The sequence below is a fragment of the Sminthopsis crassicaudata genome, chromosome 1, assembly GCF_048593235.1.
Source record: "Sminthopsis crassicaudata isolate SCR6 chromosome 1, ASM4859323v1, whole genome shotgun sequence".
NCBI lineage: Eukaryota > Metazoa > Chordata > Mammalia > Dasyuromorphia > Dasyuridae > Sminthopsis > Sminthopsis crassicaudata.
Genome location: NC_133617.1, coordinates 517,737,656 through 517,748,133, shown reverse-complemented (window position 1 = coordinate 517,748,133; position 10,478 = coordinate 517,737,656). Strand labels below are relative to the sequence as shown.

Sequence of the window (10,478 nt, the reverse complement as noted above, 5' to 3'; positions counted from 1 at the left end):
TATCTAATGAATTAATATGGCAGATGTTCAGCCCAAGGACAAAACATGCTGGTTGGTAATAGAGCTAAAATCACCTTGAATCACAAAAGACTCCTCACTTTGATAATAAAAGCTAATATTTATATAGAAACTTACAGTTTGTAAAACAAGTGTTTTATATGAAGTATATAATATATGTGAAATATGTACCATATTTGTCTGTGATATATAAAATATGTATGTAATATATATAAAACAAATATTTGTTTATAATATACATATGCCTTTATAAAAATATGTTAGCATATATTTACATTTATATCTATAAAATCATCTGGGACATACCTCTCTCACACGTATTTACCTCACAAATTTATTAACTAAATGATCTTCAGCAAGTCACAAAATACCTCTGTCTCCGTTTTCTGAACTATAAAATAGGCATTATTAATAGCAATCGACCTCATAGGTTTATGTAAGCAACAACTAAGGAATTTGTAAAAAGTGCTTAGCACTCTAAGGCTTGGGACATAGTAGATGCTATATAAATACTTATTTCCTTCCTTGTCAGTTCATGTTCACTCAATAATAAATCATGAGTCTGTCTGATACATTGAATTAACCAGAGAATATAATTCACCCTTGTAATATGAACAATAAATTAAAACGTAACTCCATGCAGATTTGGCTAGTTTTGCCTAAAAAGTCCTGAAACTGGATCTGTAAAAACTAATGGTCCAACCATTGGGAGAAAAAAAAAATATGGCACAGACACTAAACTCCCCCTTAGTCTTCTGACCAACAAACCAAACTGTGATCAACACAGCACAAATAATTGTCAGATTTACTATATTATTTAATAAATATTATCTCTATTTGTGTCTCTGTATCTCTCTTTTTTTTTCCATTTCCATCTTTGTCTTCCTTTCTGTCATCATCACCTATCTACGGGTTTCCCATTTTATTCTAATCGTGAACCTGAGAGTTATCAGATTGACTTTACTCAGTCCTGCCTCTCAGATTATAAAAGGAAAAGCACTTAATGAAATAATTTTGTAAGAATATTCACAATGGAACATTCTCTCCATAAATCTTAGATAAAGTTTCCCATAAATGTATACATTATGAACAAAAACAGTAAGTACATTTAGGGATCATTCATGAAGGCTTAATATATGGGGAATACCAACCAAACTATCTCAGCTTTAGTCTACTAAACTCATTGTGGCCTGAACCAGATTAAAATATAATTGAGAAATGTTTAGCAAAATAAACAAAAATATAATGTAGATAATGTTGATTTCTGGTTTTCCAAGACTTTTAGAGAGTGCTTTCTATTTAAGTCTGACACAATTGTCCTAGGTCATATTCCCTACAATTTCTCCCTGTTAAAGATATATTTACAGATTTAATTCATAGATACCATGCTCAGATGACAACAGATGCCCCCCCCTTCAGATTAGAACTAGGACTTTATTTTTCTCCTCCCCTGAGGAGATTTTGTTATAGATAATTATCTAATTTTGAATTAAATACTCCTACAGTCCCTCTATTTGCTCCCTAACAAAAAGTAAGCCAGGGAGGCCAGCCTCTCAGTCATTATTCCTGTTTTTATTATACATATCTGTCCGCAGCATTGCCAAATGACTTTGGCAAACTACAGTTTGTTCAGCTAGACATAGTAAGACAGGATTTGAACCAGACCTTCCTTAATCTAAGACCAGCACTCTAGCCGTTACATGCTGATTCAAGTTATCCGAAAACACCCCCTGAGAGGATTATTCCTGCTTGAATTTCTGGGAACCACTGTGATGATACTATGTTATAATCCCACCATGTCCTGAGATTAGCAGCTCGGCAGGACCACATACTTCTCTAAATCATTCTGTATGGCAAGCCCAAAGTGTGCTTTGTCACCCCATTCCAATCTTCCTTACCCTCTGAGAGGGTGGAGTAGAGCTTTGTGGGGAGCCACAGCACAGTTGAAAGGGATAATCTAGTGGGTAACTTCAATAATAATTCTCAGGTCTTGCCAAGTCATGGCATTTGGCGCACCTGCCAAAACAGAAGTTTGCATGCTCTGAGGTGAGCTGGTGGGAGCTGTGGATGGGATTTGGTCACAGCAAGCATCCCTCACCCAGAGGGAAGACGGGATACAATGTTCTAGAGTGAGCCTACTCTAATCGAGCTACCAATTTGGCTGAAGGAGCCTTGTTCCACTGAAGGATTTATGTAGCTCCTCTGCTCCAAATATAAAGGGATGAAATGATGAGGTTTCACCATCACTCCTAAGGGACCTCACAAGTCCCTCAGTACAGAAGAAGCGAGAGCGGCAGTTGGGTAGCATTTGTTCAACTCTGCACCAAGAGAAGGCATAACTTGTTGGAAAAATTCCACAGAAAGGTATGTCAGGTTTTAATGTGTCATGCATTTGTTTTTTTGAAGAAAAACGGCTATACCTTCTGCCCACCATTTATCTTCTCCCATCCCCACCCCCTCCAAGCTAAATATCATGTACCAACTTAGCATCGAATAAGATGTGTTAATGTATCTTTTCAAGTTCTAATTTCTGTGCTTCAGTGATGCATATAAATCCAGTTAAAAAGTCAGAGAACAGCATCAGCATGAATTTAGCAGTAATGAGATTTAATACAATTAATGAAGAAAAAATGTTTCTTGTTGATTGAGAAATAGCACAGTGCAGACCAAGTCTGCATTAGATAATTCAGAGAATGTTCATCACTAGGGTTCAAAAATAGATATCGATAATTAAGCAAACTGGTCACATTGCCAGAATTTTCTCATTATTTTATATTTATCTCGGACTCTTTAAAAGTATCTGGAGAGACAGTTCACTATCAGAGTGAATAGTAAAATGAACTGTTTGGGGGTAATATAATTAATAGAAGAGTTTATTTTGTTTTGAAATCTAATCAGTTTTGGAAGTTTGAAAATGACTTAAATTAATATTTAATTGTTATGAGTTTGATAAGAATCAAAATACATTTTGCAAAAGATAATTTTTCAACTTTAAGGTCATGATTGAAAAAAAGGATTTTTAATTACTATTTTCAATAATACCCAGAATTTTATAAATTGTAAAACTTAATATATATGTGAAATTTTAATATACTTTAAACCACTTATTGTCTTTGAGATATCTAATCTTCAGAAACACATTATATAATAATAAATGAGTTGATAATCAATTTATAACATAATTAATTTATAAAATAGAATAATTTATGTAATATAAAATTAATAGCATAATTATGTTAATAAACATAATAAATAAGCTAATAAACACAATAATATAAATCAAATCATTAAAAGAAAGAAAGAGGCAAAAAGATCTGTCCATCTTCAATTTTGTGTTTGTATTTTTCCTTACAAATTAAACTGTTCAAACTTGGGAAGTTGGTTCAGAAATGATCTCTTATTTTTATTTAAAATTAAACTTAGCATTAAGTATTAACTGTATTCTATTGCTATAAATTTGAAACTGTTATGCTAACAACAACAACAACAAAATTCTGTTCTGCACATATATATTGTACCTAGGATATACTATAAGATATTTAATATGTATTGGAATGCCTGCCATCTAGGGGAGGGGGTGGAGGGAAGGAGGGGAAATATTCGGAACAGAAGGGAGTACAAGAGATAATGTTGTAAAAAAAAATTACCTATGCATATGTACTGTCAAAAAATGTTATAATTATAAAATTAATAAAAAAAAGAAACTGTTATGCTAAATTATATTCTTTAAACATTAGTATACTCGATGAACATACCAAGAATTTTCTAAGAAATTGTTTTAGAATTGTCTTTGAAACCATGGCTTTTCCAAATTGATAGTGGTGGCAGGACTAATCTCAGAGCAGTAAAGTCCAATGGCTAGAGCATTTGACTGAAGGGCGATGTGGGTATGATAGGACTTTCCATTTATCACCTAGCAACAACATTCTGTTTTTCCAAAATGCTTTCCCATTATGAGATACTTTTCCCTTCACACTTCTGCAAGATAAGGTCACCATTATTATCCTATTTTTGTAAGTAGAAAAAAAGAACAGAAACACAGAATTATTTTAGAATCAACATATGGTCTTGAAAAAAATAAATCAAAGTCTGAAGAAATAAGGGAATCTTTTAAAATAAAGTAAATAAGAATATTTTATTGAAAGTCAAAGGGTGAGTTATAAGTGGAAAACATTTCTTTAAGAATTAAAAGTACTTCTGTCTGTAGAGGAGTCAGGAAAGAAAGGAAATAAAAGATGCACACAAACATAAAATAAAGATCAAGAGTAAAATTTATTAAGTTAAAAAAAATGAGAGTAGCAATTCTGATCTCAGACCAAGTTAAAGATAAAGTAGATTTAATCAAAAGATAAAATAGGAAAACTATACTAAGTTAGTCATATTAATATGTTTTAGACTATTTAACATAACTAGATAGTTAAGGTTAGAATAGTGTGTGGTTTAAGAAAAGATGAAATGGTAGATTTAGAAAAATATGAAACAATTTGAACTTATGAAGGATGGTTTGTTCATCTTCAGAGAAATAGTCTTAAATTGATATATATGAATGTACATTGTGCATGTACATATATATGTATGATTATAGATATCTAAGTATATGTGTGTATACATATATATGTATATATATATATGTACATACACACAAACATAAATATGTGTATGTGTCCCACCTAATTGTATCCTTCTTAGGAAGGGGGCTGAAGAAGGGGGGGGCAAAATAAAATAAAAAGTGCCCAGCAAAGAATCAAAGAAAACCTACAAAAAAGCAAAGAAAAGATGGACATTTTTTGAACACTATGTGTAGCATTTGTTATATAGATTTTCTTGAAATGGAAATTTGTTGCTTTATATTTTGAATCCTCTCTTATGTTTTGCTGTGTACATTACAATGCTTTTTTTTCTTTTCCTATTTTCTATTTAAGTTTAAAATAAACAAATAAAAGTTAAAAATAAAAAAATTTGACCAAAAAAAAAATTAAAAATACTTCATAATGTATAACACTTGAAAAAAGTAGGAGGCATAGACTACCATAAACTAAAAATGAATTTACATTTTAAAATTTAAAAATGAATTCAAATAAATTTTTAAAACTATGTGTATATACAATTTAGCTTTCCAACTATGTTATTAAAATATGGGTAATGAAATGAAGGGCACAAATGTTTAAAGTACTAAGAAATAGGAGAAATGAAGAACAGTAAATGTGATCTGTAAAAAAAAAAAAAAAGCGGGGCAATCATGAGTGAAAGGAAAGCTGAGAAAGGCATTTTCAATACATTAGATCATAAAAGTATCAGCACTAATAAAAACTATTCTCAGGAAGGGAGTAGCCAGGAATTATGTATAATAGAAATGCTGTCTTTCCAAAATACAAAATGGAGCTTTTAGGAACTATGTTCTCCTTTAGCATGTTTTCAGATTGCTTCCATAGAGGAGTTATTATATATAAAGAAGAGTCTAGATAATCAACGAATACATGTTATGTTTTAGTTTTCAATGAAAGCTAAGCAACTTCCCCATGCCCAATAAAACACTTCTTTTTATTACTATTATTATTAATAATAGATCACACCAATCAATTGAGAAGGGAATGCCTAATAAAACTGTGCTCTATACACTGAAAAAATTCCACCTAAGGCCAGATCTATATGATTCAATGTGAAATAAAAGAGCTGTTAAATACACTGTGAATTGAAGCTATTGACTGAGCAGTCTCAATTTAGAATGACTCTGGTTTTTATTAAAAATCTAATTTAACGAAGAAAGAAGAGGATATTTCTTTTAATGGCATTATAGCTTTCTTTCTACAAGATCATGAAAGACGCAGGAGACATTATATCTTGTCATTTTATTCGCCCCCCCCCACCTACATTTTTATCTTAGAAAGGATCACAGAGATGAGAAATCAGAAAACCAAGATCACAAAGCTACTTGGAGTATCCAGGTCAGATTTCTAATCTAGTGCTCTTTCTCAAAGGATAAGTATTCTACTTTAGGATTGACAAAACACTATTTTTAACTAAATCCAGGAAGAAAATGGGTCTAATGTCACATAATTTAAGCTCAAATTCTCCACTACAAATCCACTGTTTTTTCTACTATCTCATGTTGTTTTCAGAATCTTTTTTAAAGTTTCAAGACAGGAAAATTTCTTCTTTAGCATACTGTTTTCTACAATTTTACTTAGTTTAAAATTATACATATATATATATATATATATATGTAAAACATACTAAGACATGCAGAAGTTGGTCAAATCATGGAGAATAATATTAAAATGAAGAAAAATAAGCTTCTTGACTTCAAATAAGTTATCATCTAATTCCCAATGATACAATACAAACAAAAAATAATGATTTTAATTCAACAAATAATTTTTAAATTTTTATTCTGTGCCCAGAATTGTATAAAAGGAGATGGTTGACTAGGAATTTTTAAAAAATGAAAATACCTTCTTGGTATTTTTTTCTCAATAATATTTTATTTTTCTAAACACAAGATAAAGATTGTTTTCGATATTTGTGTTCCAAATTCATTTTTGTCTCTTACTTCCTCCCTCCCAAAGACAGCAAGCAATCTGATATAGGTTTTACATACATAATACTTTTCCACATTTCACATGTTGTGCAAGAAAAATCAGACCAATATCTATGAAGAATATATGAAGGAAATAGTATAATATGAGATAAATTGAGAATAGTTTATAAAGGATCTGGAATGCTAAACTTAAGAATTTGAACGTTTTTAGTGGAAAATTAGTCCATAAAAAATGGACATCATTTAGAGCTATAGGCTAGAGATGTGCTCAGAATACCTCTATAACCCCTAACTTTTCAAGGTTAAATATATTTTAGCTAATCAAAATTACTCACATATGACTCAAGTTCCTCCCTGGAACATTCTCTATCAACAGTTCAAATAGGATTTATAAATGGGAAATAGAACTGGGTCTGTAGCTAATCAGAAAACCTAGGTTCCTATTTCTTCTATTTACAACCTGGGTAACCTTGGATAAGTCAATTGGCCCAGGGTCCTCATCTGAAAAATAACATGATTGAACTAGGTAGATTCTTATGAGTTCTAAATCTTCAATCAAATAGTAATAGAATTAATTGTGCAAGAGTAGCAGAGAAAGTAAAGGTGTGTGTTCCCAACTGGACTATAAGTTTCAATAAGTTTTTCCAAGGCCAGAAATAAATGTATATACCATTTGTTATTTGCTCCTTTAGTTCCCATTATGTCCCTGGTAGCTAGCACCTGAGCTAAGCAAATTGCCTTGGAGTTTTCATAAGCTTCAAGAATTCACTTTTATATCATGGGAGGTAGAAAGGTTACTGGTCAGTCTTTGCTTTATATTTCTATCACATCAACTAAAAATTCCTCTACTCTCTTATGAGAGAGAAAGAGGGAGGAAGGAAAAAGAGAAAGAGAGAGAGAGAGAGAGACAGAGACAGAGAGAGAGAGACAGCGAGACAGACAGAGAGAGAGAGAGACAGAGAGACAGAGAGACAGAGACAGAGACAGAGAGAGAGAGAGAGAGAGACAGAGACAGAGAGAGAGACAGCGAGACAGACAGAGAGAGAGAGAGACAGAGAGACAGAGAGACAGAGACAGAGACAGAGAGAGAGAGAGAGAGAGACAGAGAGAGAGAGAGAAAGAGAGAGACAGAGAGACAGAGAGACAGAGACAGAGACAGAGAGAGAGAGAGAGAGAGAGACAGAGAGAGAGAGAGAAAGAGAGAGAGACAGAGAGAGAGAGAGAGAGAGAGAGAGAGAGAGAGAGAGAGAGAGAGAGAGAGAGAGAGAGAAAGGAGGGACAGAAAGAGATGGAGGGAGGGGAGAGAGAAATTTAGATGTATATCATCAAATTGCAAGACCCTGAAGAGTAAGGGAGAGTGTATGGAAATTTGATTGCTTGTCCTTCTTTCTTAAAGAGAGTCAAAATGACATCATTCTTAGAATCAAGTTACAGTGTGTCCAACTGTGGCTGATCAGACCAATAAGCACTCAAAATGCTTACCACAGGTTAGGCACAAATAGTCCCTATGAACTTTGCGCATCTCATGTTTCTTCTGAGCCACTTTAATTATGTTTTGCTTAAAGAATACAATACCTTCTCTGATGAGGGCATACCCTGCTAGGCAGTCCTGTGCTAGCATCTCCCATGTCATGCAATTAATTCGAAAATAGAGGTGATTAGTAAGAAGACTACCAATTCTATAAAGTTTGCAGAGAAAGGAAAACAAAAGATGGGATGGTAGCTCAAGAAGGCAGAAATATCAAAGGAAATTTAGGATAGGGAAGATCTAGTCATGTTTACATGCAGGGAGAAGTATATAAGGAAGAAGGAGCGACTGAATATGCAAGAGACAGAGGGGGTGATTGATGGAACAAGTTCCCAGAGGAGACAGAATGGAATGGTATCAAGGGCACAGGTGCAGAGAAAAAGGAATACATTATGTTCAGTATGCATTCTATCTGCAAACTCCCAGTAAGTGTTATGGTAGTAATCGTCACATTGAATAGAAAATATAGTCTGATAAGGTGAAAATGCCATATGTGGAGATAGGGCAAAGTAAACCTTTATTTGCATTTTAAGAATAAGCTATCACATGCATCTGTGATGTTTTATAAAGAATCACATTCCTTTTCAACTGACAAGAATGTTAGAGTAAGAAGAAACCTTAATTATCTAAGTGAACCTTCTTTATTTTATAGATGAGTAAACCAAAGTTTAAAACAATCTGACAACCTCAAGATCCCATACATCAGAAGTAATCAAGTTTTTTTTTTATTTCAGAATCCCTTTACATTTTTAAAACTTAAAAAAAAAACTGAGGACTACCTTCTCCCGTCCCAAAAAAAAAAAAAAAAAAAAAAGACAGCTGGGTGGTTCAGTGGACACAGCACTAGACCAGCGTCAAGAAGACCTGAGTTCAAATTTGGCCTCAGACAATTTATTAGTTGTGTGACCCCTGGCCACACATTTAACCTCTGTTTACCTTAATCACCTGAAGAAAGAAATGGCAAGCCAGTCCAGTATATTTCCCCCCCAAAAAAAACCCATGAACAGTACAATTATGCCATTTATAGCTATGGGCTAAAGATGGTCCATAGAATCTCCAGGAGTCAGATGCATTGAACAACTACTTCCCCCACCAAAAATATATATATATATTTTATTTATGTCAGTCATATCAATTGATACCATATTGAAAATTAAAGTGTCTTTGTATTCTTATGAAAATAAGTTGACACACATAGCCCACCCCCAAAAGAGTCTCAATGATACACAGGACTCTAGTCATAGATTACTATCTGCAAAATGGGAGACTTGAGTTTTGAACCTAGATCATCTAAATTCAGAGGCAAAAAACCTTTTCACTATCTCTTTCCTATGAACACTAGGATTTATCATATGTCTACTGGTCCTTAGACCAGCTTACTTCGTAGAGACTCATTAATCATCAAATATTTATTTAACTCAAATATAAAGTGCTGATCTGCATTGGGAGAGAAGGTTTGCTATATTAGGTATAAGAAGATCCTCTTTGTTAATGAAATCATAAATCAAAATCCTATCCCTATCATGTGTAATAAGTATATTTATATCTCTGTATGTACATATATATATATATATATATATATATATATATATATATATATATATACACACATGCCTACACATATATTTGTGGTTCAGTCATTTTATTTATGTCCCATTCTTGGTGACCCCATTTGGAGTTTTCATGGCAAAGATACAGAAGTTATTTAAAATTTTCTACAGCTCATTTTAAGGGAAGACAAAATTGAGACAAATGGGGCTAAGTGACTTACTGAAGGTCATACAGCTAGTAAATGTGTGAGGCCATATTTGAACTCAGGAAGATTATTCCCGGCCTGGCACTTTATCTACTGTACCACATAACTGCCCTAATATGCATATAAAGGCATGTTGTGTATGTGTGCATACATATGTGTACAAATGTATAAAATCATTAATTTATTCAATATTCAGAAATATGATGATTAGTCCAGAATGATTCAGAAAAAAAATATAAATTAGTTATTTGATTCTAGTAAAGCTGTTTAGCTTAGTGTCCTTAGGTAATTCCATAACTACATGTTATAGATGAGTTGTCAAGCTATACCAATAAAAGAGATTCTTATACTGGGAATTTCCTAGATCATTGAGATTACTAAAAAAAATTAAGTAAATAAATCAACAAATGTTATTAAGCATTTCAACATCGATATAGGTGACATTGATGGTGTTTCAGTGACATATAATTTAAAAGTATGTTCTGGGGATGTCTGGAGGTCCCTCCATCTTGAGGTCAAAATTGTTTTCATAATAAAACTAAGAAATTTTAATTACAGTTATCTGTTCCACATTGTGAGAGTTAGAGGCACAGCACTCCCAGGATTTGGAAAATCTTTATTATTTCTTGGTCTTCTCT

General features: G+C 32.7%; 1 protein-coding gene across 1 annotated transcript in view; it reads left to right on the top strand.

Annotated features, from left to right (window-relative positions):
* The first annotated feature begins 1,963 nt into the window (after nt 1-1,963).
* Nucleotides 1,964-10,478, top strand: part of LOC141555149 (protein FAM240B-like) — a 46,045-nt gene continuing 37,530 nt past the window's right edge. Inside the window, exon 1 of the mRNA XM_074287796.1 lies at nt 1,964-2,382. The gene's annotated coding sequence lies outside the window, so the exon portion shown is untranslated. The remainder of the gene's footprint in view (nt 2,383-10,478) is intronic.